This window comes from Phasianus colchicus, chromosome 19 (genome assembly GCF_987193195.1).
Source record: "Phasianus colchicus chromosome 19, bPhaCol1.hap1.1, whole genome shotgun sequence".
NCBI lineage: Eukaryota > Metazoa > Chordata > Aves > Galliformes > Phasianidae > Phasianus > Phasianus colchicus.
Window position 1 is genome coordinate 5,121,667 of NC_143454.1, and position 17,952 is coordinate 5,139,618.

General features: G+C 43.0%; 1 long non-coding RNA gene across 2 annotated transcripts in view; it reads left to right on the forward strand.

The window, feature by feature from the left end:
- The window catches only part of LOC149915448 (uncharacterized), a 36,931-nt gene extending 19,283 nt beyond the window's left edge, over positions 1-17,648 (forward strand). For both annotated transcript variants that reach the window (XR_016458896.1, XR_016458895.1), the window contains exons 2-6: positions 1,723-1,894; positions 7,440-7,671; positions 8,962-9,119; positions 15,337-15,437; positions 16,605-17,648. This is a non-coding gene — a long non-coding RNA (uncharacterized LOC149915448). The remainder of the gene's footprint in view (positions 1-1,722; positions 1,895-7,439; positions 7,672-8,961; positions 9,120-15,336; positions 15,438-16,604) is intronic.
- The last annotated feature ends 304 nt before the right edge of the window (positions 17,649-17,952 follow it).

Sequence of the window (17,952 nt, forward strand, 5' to 3'; positions counted from 1 at the left end):
GCAGGTTGGGTTGAAATAGAGCACAAGTATTAAACATATAGGATGAATTTTTTTTGCCTGCCTTTTCACCACCATTACATAGCAGTATAAGCTGATAACAAACCTCACTGACTATCAGGTGACAGCACTGCTCCAAGCCACAGGCTCAGGGCTGCTTTTTCCTCCCCACCTCCATTCTGGATTTCCCAGAGGGGACCCTACTGCAGGAGTAGGTATGAGACTGCATCATCATCTGTGAATCAACAGCCTCTGATGATCTCATAGAAGATGCACAGAAGTACAAATTAGGGCATTTTTCAAACCTTGTGTTGCTTTAGATTTAGTAATTATGTTTCTACTAGCCACAATGAAGTAAGAGAGAGATTTCCATGAAATCCCTCACAGGCAAGGAGCCCTTGGCCCCTGTTTTTCATGCACATCACTCTTTGGTGGGAATAATTGCAATATGGTGTCACCCACAACTGTCTTCTAAATGGAGCTTTTGGAATTTCTTTGTACTGTCCTCAGCTTGAAGCCCAAGCTACTCCATTAAAAATTGATATGATCTGCTGAATGTCAATAGCTTTGCACCCTCAGCTGTTGTAAGTTAACTCAGCTCCATAAAAGCCAGTGGGTCTCTATGAATTGACATCAGCTGGATTTATGAGTTTCCATTTCTGCAGCAGCCTGCTTTCACAGAAGCGAGGGGACAAGGCAGTTTCACAGGGTTTGCAGGGCAAGCACAAGGGAAAAAGGCAAAAGGTGATTAAATAAGTTTTAAGAGGTCTTTATGCAAAATGACTTCCTCAGCTGGTACTTTTTATGAGACCTTAACGAAGAGAGACCACATGTTGGGATCATCATATGGCTGCAGAACAGGACCAAGAGGACTGCAGTGTGCAGGCTGGGGATTGATCCCATGGGGAGAGAAAAGCTGCTTTCTTGCACTGCCTTCTGCCTCCCCCACCTGTACTTCTGATTTCTTTCATCTGCACTGCAAATTGCTGCCATGTAGAGGACCACTCTTTGTTTTTAAGAAGAGGAAGATGGTAATTGCCACACAATGCATACTTTTACTCCATCTGGGAGACAGAATTTGTCCCATAATTTCCGGGGAAAAGGAATAGTCTGTGGTTTGGACTGCCCTGACAGTTATTCTCATACATCATTTTCTAGGCAAGTTATAAAGTCGTTTTAGAGATGCCACTAGGTGATTCAATTGACTTTCAGAAGTAAGAGAGAAATGAGGATAGGGCACTGCAGAGCCATGTGATCTACAGGCATGTTTTCCAAATGTCTCTCAATGCAATGCTGTGACTGGCTGTCAGTGAGACTTGAGTCCAGCTATGGTGTTTAGTTGTAACTAAGTCCTGTGGGGATGGAATCCAGGAGCACCAGCTGGCTACAGGGTGGAGACCTTCAGGAAATGCCTCCATTTATTCCAGCAACATGTGGATGGGGATGCATAGCCTGCTTGTCAGGGTAACTTTTGTTACCAAGGCTGAATTAACCTTGAATTAACCTTAACATTCATATTTGTCTCTAGTTCATAAAGGAAAGCAATGAACACCATCCTCACCATTCAGTCCAGAGCTGTTTGCATTGACTGCTCTTGAGGACTATGCTTGATATTTACCCCACTTACTTCTTGCCAGAATAGTTACAAGCCACTTGGGAAGGTGTTTGAAATGCCTAAAACCATTGTGTTTGCAGTTTGGCTACAAATTTTCCATGTATCTACAGGATGCTGCCTGTACAGCTGAAGCTCTGCAGTGGCCCGAGGTTGCTCCTGCTTTACTCCGTACTGCCTGAGGCAGTGCTCACAGCTGGCTCTGCACTGAAGTGGATCAGGAAGGACTTGAAGGATCAGTTTTGGTGACTAGCTGCTGGAGCCAGCAGTGAGGAGCAGATCGAGGTTAGTATCTGCTTTCAGTAACGAGGGGCCATCCTTTCTGAGCTAGTTCATGGTGGATATATGCTAAAATCTCTCCCTGACGTTCACCAGTGGAATTGGCACCGTTCACCAACATGTGGGTTGCAGAAAAGAGCACTCACAGCTTGAACTTGCTTTGTCTGTGTTCTCCCAGATGGTTAAAACATATGGAAGCAGGAGTGAGATGTGCCAAACAGCTGCCACTGCTGCACAGATTTTGTGGGTAAAGTTCCTGTCTTCCTAAGCTGCAAGCCCAAGGTGCCAGTCATCCTCCCCTACCTGGCTCATGAAAAGAGAGGATCTTCTCACTGCAATTCCCTTACCTCTGAGGTGAAAAATGGAATATGCCTTTTGAAACTTTTAATACTACATATGATCTGAAGCAATAAGCAAGCATTGCTTTATACAGCCAGGAACTTACAGACATTTAAATGGGATAAAAAATAGCATGTTAGACTTAACTAACATCTCCAAATTTCAGTGATGTTCTGGAGCTTAATTTCCTTAAACTCAGTGAAGTGCTTGGTCTTAATGATGTAGGAAGGTCAAAACCTCAGCTCACGACACTCTGCAGGCATAAGTTCCAGCCACATGGAGCACTTTTTTTGCTCCAGTGCATGGCTATCATTTACTCCAGTGCTCATGAAAAGAGATACACCTGCTTTCCCTGGACTCCTCTCCAACTCCTCTCCATGTCTTGGCGCATACATGAAATACATCTTCCATCCGCTGACTTGGGTTCAAGTTTGTTTCTCTTCTTCAAGATTTCTATTTCAAACTCACAGAACCAGAGAAATATCTGTTCCACAACAAAATTTTCAACAAGTGTTCTCAGGAAAGAAAGTTAAAGAAATCCCAAAGAAGTTGCCCTGTTGGACCCAGAAAGGAACACTGGATGTAGCCACTTAATCCCCCAGCTCACACTGACATGCACTGCTGTGTTGAAATCAAGACAAACTTCCAAAGGGAATTAATTTATCTGCTGCTCTGAATTACTTGTTTTGCTTTAGGAAATATGACAGCATTATCCAGAAATGTTCTCTTCTGAGTTGATTACAGAGATAAGCTGCTGGAAGGCATCAAACAATTAAAGGGAGAGAGAAGTTTATGCATGGTAAGAAACTGTAAACTCTTCAGGTATTGCATACTTCTGAGAGAGAAGGCAGGCTTTTATGAGGTCTAAACAATTTGAACAAATGGGAATTTGTACAGGAAGGACGTGATGGATGTAGTTGTAGCCTGGTGTAAAGCAGAGGTGCTTTACTGACTTTCTTAGTGCTAGCTGGTTCATGGAAGCTGAGGCTCCAGTTCAAGGGCAATGGGACAGATTGTGGCAGGTACAGGGATTAGGTCTAGAAAAACAAGCTTGTGTTTACACAGATGTTTTGCCAATACTTTAAATATTTTGAAGAGGAAAAGACGATGCTGGAAAACTCAAGATCTTTTTTTCATTATTTGCTGCTTCTTAGATTTTTCATGTGTCCAAATAGGCTGACTGAATCTTACGTACTACGTATTATCCTAACTGTAGCAGTGGGAAGAACCTGGGTTGCCAGAGATACCTGCAAGAGAGCTAAAAGGCCATCATCAATCAAGTGAACCAGTTGTGGCAAACTGAACGACATGGAAAAAGCATCAAATGAATTTAAAAGCTGTTGGCTCCGATTTTAAGAATATTTTGTACCAGATAGCTTCCCCACATAGAAGTCCAAATATACTTGGATCTGAAGTGTTCCTTGATTGTGGCCAAGCTGCCACAATCTTTCTTCCTTTCCATGATCCATCTTCTTTCAGCTAATCTGTACTACTTAGTTTATTGACAGTTCCACCACCTTTGGACTTGAAGTCTGTGGTTAGCGTGTGTGCACAGTTTTAACTTCCAGCAAAAGCACTGAGACTTGATAGAATGCAAGAGGAGACACATTTAATAAGATACTTAATTGAGGTCTGTCCCTGTCGAGGCGATGTGGAAGCAGATGCTAAGATTCCTCTGTTTCTTTCTTTTTTGAGTCATGTCACACTGGCCAGCATATTTTCTTTCAGTGAAAAAAAATACCAAAAACATTTGGTTAAAGGGTAACTTGTTCAATTAATTGGCAATGAAAACAGAGATAGAACCAAGTTATAAAACTTGGTGGAATCTTACAAATGTAAAATAAGTGTGTAAAATAGGAGGTTATCTATTCAGTAATCTAAAACAGCCTAGCACCTACAGTTTCCTCTCTTCTCTGTGTGGTACCTAGTCTAAGGTTAAAGGTAGCCAAGTGTCCCTTGGGCTGCCATAGACATTCTTCTGAAACTCTGTGACTTGAAATGTCATGAATATTTAATGTGCAGACAACTCAACATCTCATAGCTGAGACTGTGCTGACTGCTTAATAGTCTTACTAAACTTATCTGGCCTGTCACTTGTCTGTCAACCTGCTATGCAAATATTATATACAACTGCATTTTGTTATATAGTCTTCCTGGAATTTGGGCTATGAAATGTTGCAAGTTGCACTGCGTTTGCACATGATTCAAGTGTCCAGGCTATCTGAAAAACTCATTGAGCTCCTCTCTGCTTGGAAGGTATTAAAACTCATTTGTCTTATCTCTGCTTGGAAGGTTTTTACATCTCTGTAAGCTAAGCAGAGGCTGAGAGAAATCTCTCCCCAGGGTCCCTCTTTCAGTCCTTGCTCCATTTGAACATCTAGCTGATGAAGGTGCTCGTCTCTCCTGAGGCCAAGAGAGATGCTGTGGCCACCTAAAAACTGCAGTAAGGTTCTCTGTGCAGGGAAAGTAAAACAAATGGATACACTGGTAATGTGCCCTTCTGCCCAGGAGCAATTTTTCAATTGTCTGCCAATTTAGCCACTCTGTAGTATAATATCATCAAAAATTCAAAGGGTCTGCGAGCAAATGGATTTCATTGCTAGAGGAACATGAACACGAAGTACAGCTCTCTGGTCGCTGGGGTGCCAAGTCAAAATCCACATTATCCTCCATCACTTCCAGTAATGTTGTAGGCTCAGCCTAACTCACAAGCATGCTCTCTCCACAGTCTGGCAAGGCATAGAACTGTCAAGAACCAACTGGCCTTTGAGTTTGTATAAACCACAAAATACCTCCTAAAGCCATGAAACATTAATCACATCATTAAAGGCCAAAAGTCATAACCAGATCATGGCACAGGAGAGAGCACAAGGGCCCCAGTGCTTCAAGGAATTTGTCAAATAAAACTGCTGAGTAACCCTGAGGTGTGGCTATGTCCTGTATCAATGAGGAGAGTAACACCACCTCACTGCTCCATCCCCAGTAATCTCACGTCAAGTAAAAACTTCCCTCTTGCTTCCAGTTCTGGTTGTAGGCTTGATAATATGGGCAGCTATATATAACATAAGCTGTAATACATGAATGAGGCTGGGATTGCTGGTGCGTCCTCTGTACAGTAATGTTAGCTCCAGCACAGCAGAAGGTGCAGAAGGGAAATGCTTCCTAGCTACACTGCAGCCTAACATACAGTAAGAGAGTGTGAGGTTTGTATTGCAGAAGACTGGTACAGACAAGCAGGTCTCACTCCCTTGTAAGCAAACAATGTGTAAACTCATTAGAGAACTTGAAGAAGCATCAAAGTTCAGATCTGGACCTGAAACTCCCCTGCTTATGGTGTGCTTTTAAATCCCTTTTTAAATTTAAATGCTTTAAATTTGGGGCTGGATTTTGGCAGCATTTAGAGATCAGACACCTGCTTCTGGTGCTCCTAAGCTCCTTGTTGCAGGGTGACAGCCCATCCCTTAGCTCCATCAGCACAGCGGTTTCAATTCACTCTTCTGGCACTGTAGAAAATGCATTCAAACCCCACCACAATGATTTGTTTTCCTTCATTCAGTTTTGCAACACTGATTATATTGGTGCCAAGCAGAACCAGCCCTTAAAAACTTTTAAGAAGCTTTTTATTGTGACTGTCAAGTGCCCTCTCTGAAGGTGACCACCAAGCAGCACACATATCCAGGCTTGGCGAGATGCTCTGAGAAACTATTCTTGCCTTTCCCACTCCCCACATTGCCTTTTGTGGGTTGCTATTCAGAGATCTGGGTAGAAGAACAGATAGAATAAATCGTCTGGTGGTAATTGTGCAACCGAACAACTTCTGGGAAATGCTTCATTTCCCTTTCTGTAGGATTTACGTTTGAGATGCCCAGAAGTCCCTCTGTGTCAGGAATGTCAGGAGCAGTTGGATTTGCAGAGCGCTGTAAATCTTCCCATCTGTCCTGTCCTGCTCCTGGGAAGGCTCCCCAGCAGAGCTGCCTGGAGCCACTCACAGGGAAATTCCAGCCAGCCCGGGGCACTCCTCAACCAGCACCCCTGTTGCCAGAGCGCACAGGAACGAGGCCAAAACCACCATCTATATTTCACCTCTGCGGATGTGGCATATAATCAGGGGAAAAGAGAGAGGCACACCTTAAATCATACAAGTACCATTTTGTTTTCCCTTCTCCTCTTCCACTCTCCTCCCCTCTCCTCCCTCCAACCTCCGTTCTTTTTTTTTTTTTCTTTTTTCAGTAGCTGATGGGGGTGGTAGGATTCCAGGGGGCCAAGACAAACTGTTAAACGTTGTGATTTCTAATGGTTCCTCTTGAAAATTGCTGACAGATGCTGGTCCTGAGATCAGAACAGCAGAGGCTGCCAGCATGGGGCTCAGGGCCAGCCATTGATTCCCTTCTTTAATAGTAAAATCTAAATCTATGGTAACTCTCTGGGCAGAGGCTATATGCTACTTTTCTCAAAGTTTCTCTTTGTTCCCTTATCTTCCCTCTTTATTCTCATCCCTTTCTCTGCTTTCCCAGACCTCATCTTCTATTCTCCATTTCATAATTTTCATTCACACATTTCCTGTCTTCTTCTCCCCTTTTCTTCCTTCCCTTACTTCTTTTTGCTGTCAACCTACTGAGCTGTATTTTTGCCCAGCTACAAGTTAAAAAGTGCAGGAATTTGACTGATACAACACATTTATCTTCTTGGAACCTCTAATTCACAAGACAGCCTCAAAATTTGGATGGACCAAAAGGATGGGGGCTCATTTGGTATTAAGGTCAGTCAGGGTCTTGTAGAAGGAGACGGAGGAAAGTTGTCAGCTTAGGGAAAGAGTGTGTGTGCTTTGATTCCAGCCAGACACGTGGCTGTATTTGTGCACACTGTGCTGAGTTATTGTTGCATCCATAATGTGCCTCAGCATATGGCATAGCAGTCTGTACTCCTTCCTCTCTTAACACCAACTCCTTATCACAGAATGTGCGTAACTGGAAGTTTTGCAAAGAAAGAGATTGGACAGTTTCAGTTTTGCTGGTGGAACTTGAAAAACAGCCAACGCAGTTCTAAGCCTTGTCATAAGTTTAGGAAACAATAGCAGGCCCTGGGTGGGGGAGGAGGAGAGGTATTTGTCCTTAGAAAGGGTCACAAAATCTGGATGGAATCAGAAACTGCTATTCTCTAAGGCATAAGTTACTGCCAGCCTGCAGAGTTAATCTCCTGTTTGCCTTTCTAGGGATTTCTGTGAATGTGGAAGCTCAAGAAACACAAGGATAAGTATTTGAGAGTGGGACTGAGGTTCTTTCTTACAAGTAAATACATGAACACAGCTGGTGACCAAATCTGCTTTCTTTGATTACTTCATTTAAATGTGCTTCAGTGACAAGTTGTGGCCAAGGATACTCACATTGGGCCTTGCAGAAGACATCTTCATTGGCAAGACAGTGCTGCAATGAGCAGATGACGAGGTAAGCTATGCCACTGCTGTGCTCTGGGGCTTTCTGTGTTCACTGCGATAGCCCCATAGCCAAACTGGAGACTGGACTAGAAACTCGCAGAAATCATTTCCAAACAGCACTTCTGTGAGACTGAGATGCCAGCTGTCAAGGGCATCGTGTAAGCAAAGGTAGGTAAATCTCCTTCTCTGAAAATATTCACTACTGAGATGCCCAGTTGAGGCATATCTGTGTTACACAACAGCCAGTCCTCAAGATAGCATCATGGAGTTGCTTTGGTCCAGAAAGTGTGACCCAGTCAAAGCTGTGCTGCTTAACCATCAGTGCAGCAAACAGTGCATGGAAGGCTATTACATCTCTTTTCCTTCCTACAAGGGACTCTGTTATATCCCCTCAAACTTATCCAATATGTGAATGTCAGAGACTGAGATCTGCTGGAGATGCGAATCCCCAGCTTCTTGGCTGTCAGCATTAATGGTCATGCTTGCAGAGCTTTTTGCTGTCTTATTAGCAGTTGTCATCACCACTGAGGGAATGCCTCTCACTCTGACCAGCAGCCATGGGAGATTAATGTGTATGACCCTAGAGGAATTGTTTCTTCTGGCTGCTGATGTGCCACAATTAGCACCTTCATCTCTAAGCTGGTACTTTGTTCCTTATTAATAAAATTATTGTCAAGGATTTCCTTCCGTAGAATTGGGGGAGTGCCAGGAGGCAGTGATGATGGATCTGCTGAACAGAGGCACAGCCTGGGAGCAGTGCAGATATTGCATTGCTCATGTCACCACCTCATTACTGTTGTTGGCTTTTATGGCACCATAAACATTTGGCTGCACCATTTCCCTCCCACTGCAGACAGAGAAACGATGGAGCTCCTAGCATCTCCAAGGAGTCACTTACCATGTTTGCAGGTGTGAGTTCAGGGCCTACACAAAGTGTAAACAGCTAAGAGGTTTGTGCACAAGAATCCATAGAATAGACTATGCATCTTCTCCCGAGGGTGAGGAGTTGTAGCAAAATAAAACCTTATCTCCAAAATGGAGCCATACAGCACTAATGTTCTCTTGTTGTGTCAAAGCATAACAGGTAGCCCCGCTGTACAGTGCCTCCTGTTGTTGCAGGGAGCTGTGAAGTAAGGAAACAGATCATCTTCCAGTTGCATTTACACCAACACTAGTGTGGAAAACAAGCTTTTCTGCATTTTTAACAAGGAATGTCTACAGGGTGAACCAGACATTCCCTTAACTGGTTAACAGAAGAAATTCATGCAACTGACTCACTGACCTGCATTTATTTTCACAGTGGTCCTCAAACCCTAGGCAGCAGTGGAGAGTCTGCTCAAAGCTGCAGCCATTTCTGAACTGTGAGCATCTCCAGTGTGCTACTCCTACAGCTTCATGGAGACTGCGTCCATTTTGTCACATAATGCAAAAAAGCGTGAATGATCATTTATGCTTTAGGTGAGTAGTGTTTGTTCTTCAGTTACTGGTATGGTGTTTTGCTGTATCTTCTATAGAAGATTTAAGCTATCAGAGACCACAGTGCAAGCTGTGGCAATGACAGGTATTTCATTCAGCAACAGAAGGAATTACGTTGCCTTAACCCACAGGCGCCTAACCACAGATGGCAATTAACGTCAGTAATATGATTTGAGTCTTCCAACACTTAAAAACCCAAGTGCCACTCAGAGCAAAAGTACTAGACTTAACTGTAAGAACTGATGAAAAAATATTAGTCAGGTCCTTCAACTCAGTAAAGAACAGCGGTGAAGCAACACATATATGCAGAGAAACTCATTACACCGTTTGATATTCTTGGCACAATATGAGGCATATCTAATTGTATTTTTCCTTGCTGAGTGCACTGCCAGATGGCAACAAATAAATAATGTTGAGGAAGGAAAGTATATACGTATATGAGTATATCTTTCTGTAAAATGTCTGTTATAATTGCCATTTATTATTTATAATGTGCTAACACCTAGATCCCATCAGAAATGGCAACTCTGTTGTTTTAGGCACTGTACAACCAGAGTGTCTAATGCAGCTTTTTGTGTCCACGTGCAACCTTAAATGAGCAAGAGAGCCTCAAGACCCGAGGTGTGCTTTGAATGGGAGAATGAGTACCACCCATTTGCCTCAAATATTAGGGCAGAGAGAGGTTTGTGTCTGGCTGTGGGATGCAGGGTATGGATGTGTGCAGCTTCCAGACAGTGCTGTATTTCTTGCAGCGACTGCAGATGACACAAGTTGCAGATCTCTCTCTCTCAACTTGAATACTCCATATGCAAACAGGAGAATGAAAACATAAGGAGGAAATATAACACTGAAATGTGTTTCCATGTCACAAAGATGTATTTTATGTTCCTACTGATCTGGTATTTTGCCAAGAGCTGTGCAGACTTTAGGAAGTCCACCTAGGGAGCACACAGCACTTAGAGGAGGAGGAGGAGGAGGAAGATAATGGGGTCTTTTCTTTGAAGTGTTTTGTTTTCTGCCTGAAGATACTCCCATGCAGAACCAAGCTGTGCTGGGAGAGCATTGAGGGATAAAGAGGTCCAGATTGCATAAATAAGCATGACAGGGCCTTTGCAGAGCCAAATGACTGTGCACGTGGGAAGAACTAAGTGGGGTGAAAAAGAAAGCTATAGGTTAAAACCCAAGAGACTGTCTGTGCTAGAAAATGACTCAGTATTAACAACACTTGTCAAAAATATATCCCTCCCTCCCCCCGTGCGGGATTGAAAACACATTGGCTACCAGAATGGACAGAGCCAGAGTTATTTCAGTACTTATTACAGAAAATCTATGAGACCCCTGGGCAAGAGATTTCTGTGTGAGAAGGTGGGAAAGATTTGGCTTTTTCTACCAAAGCCACCAGCTAAACACCCACACAGAGGGCAGCAGGAGGATCTGCTGGCGTGGCTGCTGGCTCCAGAGCTCCGATGGCTGCCATGCCCTGGGCTGCACACAGCCCCACACAGCGCCATTGGAAGTGGTGGGGGTGAGGCCTACCTGAGCCCCTGCTCCCTGCAGCCATAAGGAGGCCGTGCCACTGAGGTGGAGCCCGAGTGTGTGCTAATTTGTGTCTAGACAGCCCACCCTCACCTTCCCTTGGATGGAAGAAAAAGTGTTGATACGCAGCTCCAAGGAAACGGTGTTAATGTTGCTTATACCCTGATTATGTCACTGTGTGGCTGCCTCTGCTTGGTGCGCTGCAATAAACTGCATTTCTTCTCCTCCCCAAGGTCCTGTTCATGTGCTGCTGGCTTGCATTTCAAGCTTGCAGGCTTGGGTTTCTTCGCATGGAAGTGCAGGAAGGGCTGAGCAGGCTCGAGACTTGGTCCCATCACACAGCTGGAGCTTTGCCAGCACTCAGCCCCAGACCTGGGAGCCACATCCTGCAGCTCTGCCTGCCCTGTTAATCACAGCCTCATAAACCTGGTGACATCAAACACCCCGGTGGTTCACACCTGCATCGTGGCGAGGCCATTAAAAACCAAGGGCAGGGGGATGAGAGGAATTTGTCGACTTTTTAGACTGCAGAACAGAACGGGAGGCAGAGTGGTTTAAATGGAGCCTGCAGAAATGCAGCCTGTGTGGTCTGCCGTGGCTTTTGTTGCTGGTGGAATTCTTAAAATTGGAAATAATAAAATTAATAATAAAACACTCAAAGATAACATCTTAAAAGTAAACATAATGAAGTCAGAAAAAGGGTTTTAAATATAAAATTCTGGGGTTTTTTTTTTGTTTGTTTTGTGTGTGTGTGTGTGTTTTATCAATTCCTCTAAATGGCTATCTGACATAAGCCATGTGGCTAATAATCTGAAGTTAATTTAGCACGTATTTTTATTAGCAAACTAGAATCACACATAGCTCCACAGGTTGCTGGCTTTCTTTTCTAGATGCTATTGTAATGCTTTCAGAGCTAGCAAAGGAGGGATGTTTCAGTAATCAAGGTCTGCTCACACCAGGTTCATCTCCAGACTTCATAGGTGACGTCAGTCACTGCTAAGACGATATTTTAGGGATTATCTGACAAGCTGCCTAAATGCCTTGCAAGAGAGCAAGCTACAGGATTCCAGCTGTAATGTGAGAGCAATGTGAGGAAACCTTTGTGGGTTATCTCTGGGGACTGCAAACCATCCAACACGGCAGCTTCTTGGTGTGTCTGAGCCTTCAGGTTGGTTATTTCTTTGTTTCACATTGCTGCAAGCAATAGGGTACAAAAACCTCGCCTTATGTTCTTCTAGAAAGAAAATTTTTGCTCATTTCAGTCTGACTGTGAGGAAGAACACAGGAGCAGGATGAAATGCCTGTGGGGATCACGCCGGCTAGTGCCTGCAACACGAAGTGCAGCCCTTCCCCAGCAGCTCTTTTATTTTCTTGTTTCTCTTCTTCCAGTCCCCCCTACTAACATCCACATGCAATTAGAGAAAATTAACGAGTAAATCATAGGACTTAAATATGTCTCCAGAGCAGATGGATCCAATATCTGCATTACTCAGGCTGCAGTAGTTTTCCAGTGCTTCGGACAAAGTTCTGAACGAGCAGTCATGTACTGATGTGGCAATTACATGCAGTGTGTCAAGTGTCAAAGATACACGCCAAGTTAGCCTGGAAAGAGAGAAAATCTTTCAGTTCATCCTCATAGTAGGAAGAAATGGACTGGTTAGACAGATCTAAACGTTGCTCCCAGACTAAGAATACAACAAAGACAAATGGACAAAAGCCCAAACACAATACATTTTTCTATCCCTGTGGCTTCTCACATTCCCTGTAAGGAAAAGTATTTTCCCCTCAAATCTGTACAATAAAATTTTTGCCAAAATGATGAGTCCCTCTGGGATGAATCTTGTGAGATTCCTCAGTCTGTCAGCTGCTGATCGGTTCTCTGAGCTCCAGCACTGCATCCTTAGGGCTCCCAGTTTTAGGGCAGTTGGTTAGCATGAACACGATGCTGTGATGCCTATATATATCTGTACAGTGGATTACCTCAGTTATATACTCACAGTGGCTGAATCCAAAAACCAGTATTTGGATTGAAAAAAACATTATTCACTTGGGAGAATTCCTTAGTTCCCTTATTTAATTCTTAAATGGGGAAAATTCTCTTCAAACAGACACCCCTGACCAACACCATTTACAGCAGAGTCTCTTCTGTGCCATGAGGTCGTGGAGAGAAGCACTGAGCGCTTTGGCCAGAACTGATGGAGGCCCAGACCCCTTTCACACATGCTCCCAACATCACTCTTTGCATCACTGTTTGGACATTTCAAACCAGCGTTTGGGATTTGCTGCATATTGCATGGCAGCTTGTCTCACACAAAGCACAGCCATTTTTAGCCTCAAGTAGAAGATAAGTCCAAGGGATGAATCAGAAGAAAAAGAAGTGATGTTCAGAGAATAACACCAGGGTAAGCTGGATGTGCCAGAGATAAAAATGAGTTTCAGGGACCTCCAGAAGAGATTAACAAACACAAACAACATGACAGCTTTGGACAGCAGAATCTCATTTAATCTTCCAGACAAAAATCAGTTGTCAAAACTTTTCAGCACGCATTTTAAAATCTTTATTTGTTACTGGTTTATATTAGGACAACTTGAGTTCACAACGAGAATTAAGGGCATGATATCTTGGCTATCTGTATTAATGGTAGCGTTAGGGCCAGAGCAGATGAGCCACCCAAATATCTGTCAGTGTCTCACTCAGACAAGAAAAGTAAATACAACTGTTTGTTATATGTAGGAGGATCAATAGAGGGACAGAAAGGTGTTTTGGTCCTGCTGTATGTCAGTGTTCTAGGACCTGAAAGCTGAAGAATACACGAAAACTTCTAACTCAGTTGCTCTTATAAAGCACACAGCATAAAGCATAAAACATAAAGTATTAAAATATAAAGCTTAAAGCTTAAAGTATAAAGATCTCTCTCCACAAAGCTTGCCTCACTTATGTCTTGCGCCATCACATCTACTGCAAAACCATTCTGCTGTGCCATGTTGCTCTGTGCTGTGGGAAGTGTGAAAACTTGGAAAGGAAAGTACAGAAGTTGCATGAAAGCTGAGAAAATGCTTCAGAATAAGAACATAAATTGGTTAAATGTGTTTTATTGGCAAGAGGTGAAGCAAATATGTTACATAAGTACCTTCCTGGGAAAAATATCATGAGCTTTCTCAGTTATCCAGAAACAAAATGGCAACTAGATCTGGAGCTGGAGAACTTTTGGGGAGAAGCTCTGTTCTGATGGATGTCCTCAGACACAATCAGGACGCTTGGCTGGTAAAATTAGGTGAAATGTAATGGTTTGGGCGACACAAAATGGCCAGCAGTCCCTCCTGACTGCAATGATCCTGAGCCCCCAAGTGTGCAGCACGGCTGCCCACAGCACGAAGAGCTGCCTCATAGCCATGCAGATGGTAACTAACAGGAAATCCTGAGTATCAATGTCCTTAAGGAGACCAGGACAAATCACCCGTGTTTCAGTGTCTGGAAGAGGAGGTAAACTATCTACAGATCAGGTAGCCAGTTGTGCACCATTATTAACAGCAATTAATGTCCCTTTGATACATCCATACTCCTGCAGATTTTGACAGAATTGTCAGAGGAGTGTACACATTGGTTTGCTGCCATGCAGTCTGTGGGGAAACTGAGGCAGGGGGAGGCAATGGACTTTTTCAAGACACAACAGCAAATTCATCTCAGATCCGTATATAGGATGTCTTTATTCCTGGTAATTGGGTCTTTTTGTAATATTTTCTCACATCTGTCCCTGGCAGAAAAAAAGAATGAAGCTGAGAACACAGTAGTCAAAGCTTAATGAGACATCACTAATTAAAGATTTGGGATTTGTTTGCAAATAGTTTGTGAATAACCAAAGCCATTTCTATTTTCTTTGCAGCTTTTCCCCATATCACTCATGTAAATGAAAGCCACCAAATATTCCTGATAGATAAATTGAAGTGCCAGTGCCACTCGTAAAATAATACACAATAAATAATCAGCTCCAGATAAATCCATCTTTGTCCCCTTGTCTGGAATCTGCTTTCATAGCCTTTCCCTTGGCTTCAAGAAACCTTTCTCTCCTGCAGAAGGCTTGGTGGCAGCACAGAGCAGCCAGCAGCATGCAGTCTGGCAGCTACCAAGGTCAGGAGACCTGCTGCCTCCTGCTGAGAGCTGTGGTTCATTTGCCTTTGAGGATGCGTAGGATCTTCTGGCTTCTCATCTCAGGGAGAAGTAATGCCGTGGGCATGAAGGTTAGAGGTCGGGGAGAAAGCCTCACTACTTGAATGAAACGAAAACCCAGCAGTAGGAAAGAGTGAGAAACTGGACAGCTCTGGGAGCAGAAGTCACAACATAAAAAATATTGTTATCATTATTATAATTTATTAGTATTTATTTTCCACAGAGGAGAGGAAGGAACACTATGTGCTGGAAGAGCTATGCACTGTAAAGCTTGCTGGAAGAAAATGGCCGTTTAGAAGTTGCTAGCTGGGTTCTGGGCTGGAGATATGAAAGATCGAGAACTCACGTAAACCACCGTATTCAGGCTCAGGCTCAGTCAGTATTCTTGACTCCAAGCCTAACAGCAGACAGAGGTCCAAACCCACATAAGCCAAAGACACAGATGTCGAAGCACAAATGAAAAGTAAACTGTAATAATTTGCTTTTTCTTTCCAGGCTTCTCCATACCATCTCATACCACTAGACTCCCAGAGACAGTGTATTAGGACACAGATGCATGACTGGAACCAGAGCTCCCACTGAGAGACTGGACAAAGGTATTTACAGTATAGGTATTGACCCTTTTAGGCATCTCCTTGGGTTTGGCCCCATATTTCTACCTTCAGGTCCCACCAAATGCCCAACCAAAGCGCAGGCATCAATTCTGGAAGATGCAAACACTCACAGAGTGCAGATCTTGTGAACTAATCTGAAAACACAGACTTGTGAATTTGTGCCAGAGCTATTGCCCTGTGTGATGGGCAATGGGCTGAGGACTGCCAGCAGGAGCATCACAGCTCACAGGGAATTTCTACTGGATTACACTAATGAGCCTATTAATAGTAATGGTTTTGACTTTACATCCTGCAGAATGACACTCACCAAACGTCTTCTCAGAAGATGCTTCTAAGTCTGACAGGCATCACTGGAGCTGTTGTTTTCTTTTAATTTCTTTTTGTAAACTGACTTAAAGCTAATGTCAATATTTATCTGCAACTAGGGAAGTGTTTTGCTGCCAGGAATCTGAACATTTTGTTTTCCTCTAAGTATAAATGGGGCAACTACTAATGAGAATATTTTCAAAATGAATGAGTGGAACATTAGATTTCCCCCAACCCCAGTCTCTAGTCATCATACAAATAACCCTTCACTTGTTTTTAAGCTTTATCTGATGGTTAAGTCGCAGTCTCAGTACAAAATATGATTTTATTACGACATTCTGGGGATTGCTATCCATCAGACTTTTAGTATCTAATCTTTTTTATCAACATTAAGTCTTGTTGATGAGTGTATTTCTCCTATGTTCTATATTTAGAGTGACAGAAGAGATTTATCTCAGATCATAGAAAAAGTCTGAAAGGGACCATAAGAAATTGCTGAGCCAGCCCTATGACCGGATCCCTCTAACTAAATTATTGCCTAAAGGCAGCAGTCTGACCTTCCTGCTCCCTTAAATCTGCATCCATGGGAAATCTACAGCTTCCCTGTACAAATTATTCATAGGCTTCACAATTCCTGCGCATTCTCTGTAGTCTCATCAAAACTCTCTCAGTTACACTTTAAACTTATGATTTATTGCCCTTATCACAATGGATACTGTAAACATTTTATCCCCTTCCCTTTTGCAATTACCTTCCACATACTTAAGCACTGCTATCATGTCTTTCCTTAGCCTTTCCACTCCAGACTTAAATAAACCAAGTCCTTTCAATCTCCGATCACAGGTCACATTTTCTAGAGCTCTGATCATTCCTCTTCCTTTTCTTTGGGCTTCTTCCAACTGATCTTCCAGTCCTTTTGGATGTGTGCTGCTACAAACTGAATCGTTTGCTATCTGGAGCCCCGTGGTGTGAGCAGACTGGCAGGTGATCTGTCAGCTTACACAAAACAATAAGGGTGAGTAAAATGGAAGCAGCTGAGTACATATTGTCAGCTCTTAATACATTCACTATCTGTAATGTTTCTCCTGATTTGTATTGCATACTGACGTGCCAGCTGACACCAAAGAAGTTTTATGTTCCTTTCCACCTACATTTGGTCAGCTGTACTCTGATTAATTTTCAGTAGTGGGAGATGAGATCGTTTCCAAACCTGATCCTTTTAATCCATCCATCATTAATAACCTACAATGCCAAATATGTTCTTTGATGATAGCTCCTGCCTCTGGGGAGGAAGAGGTTGGAAGAGAAGTTGGAGAGAATGAAACATTTTATTAATTACCCCATAGCAACTTAGTGGGAGGCTGGATATTTTCCTAAACTCCCAAACTGTTTTCTGCACACATCCTCCCCCACATTTTTTTCTACTTGGTACATTATTTCCATCTCTCTGCTGAACTCCTGGTGTTGCCAGTTTCCAAGCAAAGATCTAGCACGTTCTCCACTGCTGATGAAAACAGGGTCATTTCTATGAATCATTCAGACTGAGAGGAGTTATCACATGCCAAGACAGTTGTGATTGATAGACTTTAATGGAAGCTGTGACTTCACATATTTATATGTATAGATCAGCCTCCAGCTGGGAAAGGATTCCCTCTTCCCTATCAGTTCAGCTTGAGATATGATCTCAATCATGCTTTGCTTTCTCATGGAAGACCTCCAAGTAAAGCCTGGATGACTGTGGGAAGCTGTGCTTTAGATGTGATAGTTGTCCTCCACCATTTCAGCTCCCAAGCCAAGTCTCTTATTATACAGTTTACATGTTGACCATATAAACCATCATGTTCATGGTAAAGGATTGAAGCCAAGTTTCTCAACACCAGCATCCTGGCTTCCTATAACTGAAATTGTGAAAGTTGCCAGGAAACTAGCAATTTACTCCAGCAGTTATATATCTTTTTAAAACTCAGACCTAACATTGCTAAAATAGTTCCTGATTTGCTTTAAAAGTGGCTGCATTCAAAGAAAAGTTTTTTGCAGCCAGAACTCAAGTAGGAAATGACAATTTTTTCTCACATGCTTCTTTAAAGCACACATACAAATGTCTCTTTACATAACAAGTCCCCAAGGTCTGGGATGGTCCAGACAAGAGCAGTTCTGAAGTTCTCTGTTCTTTGCCCTGCTGTGTGGTTCA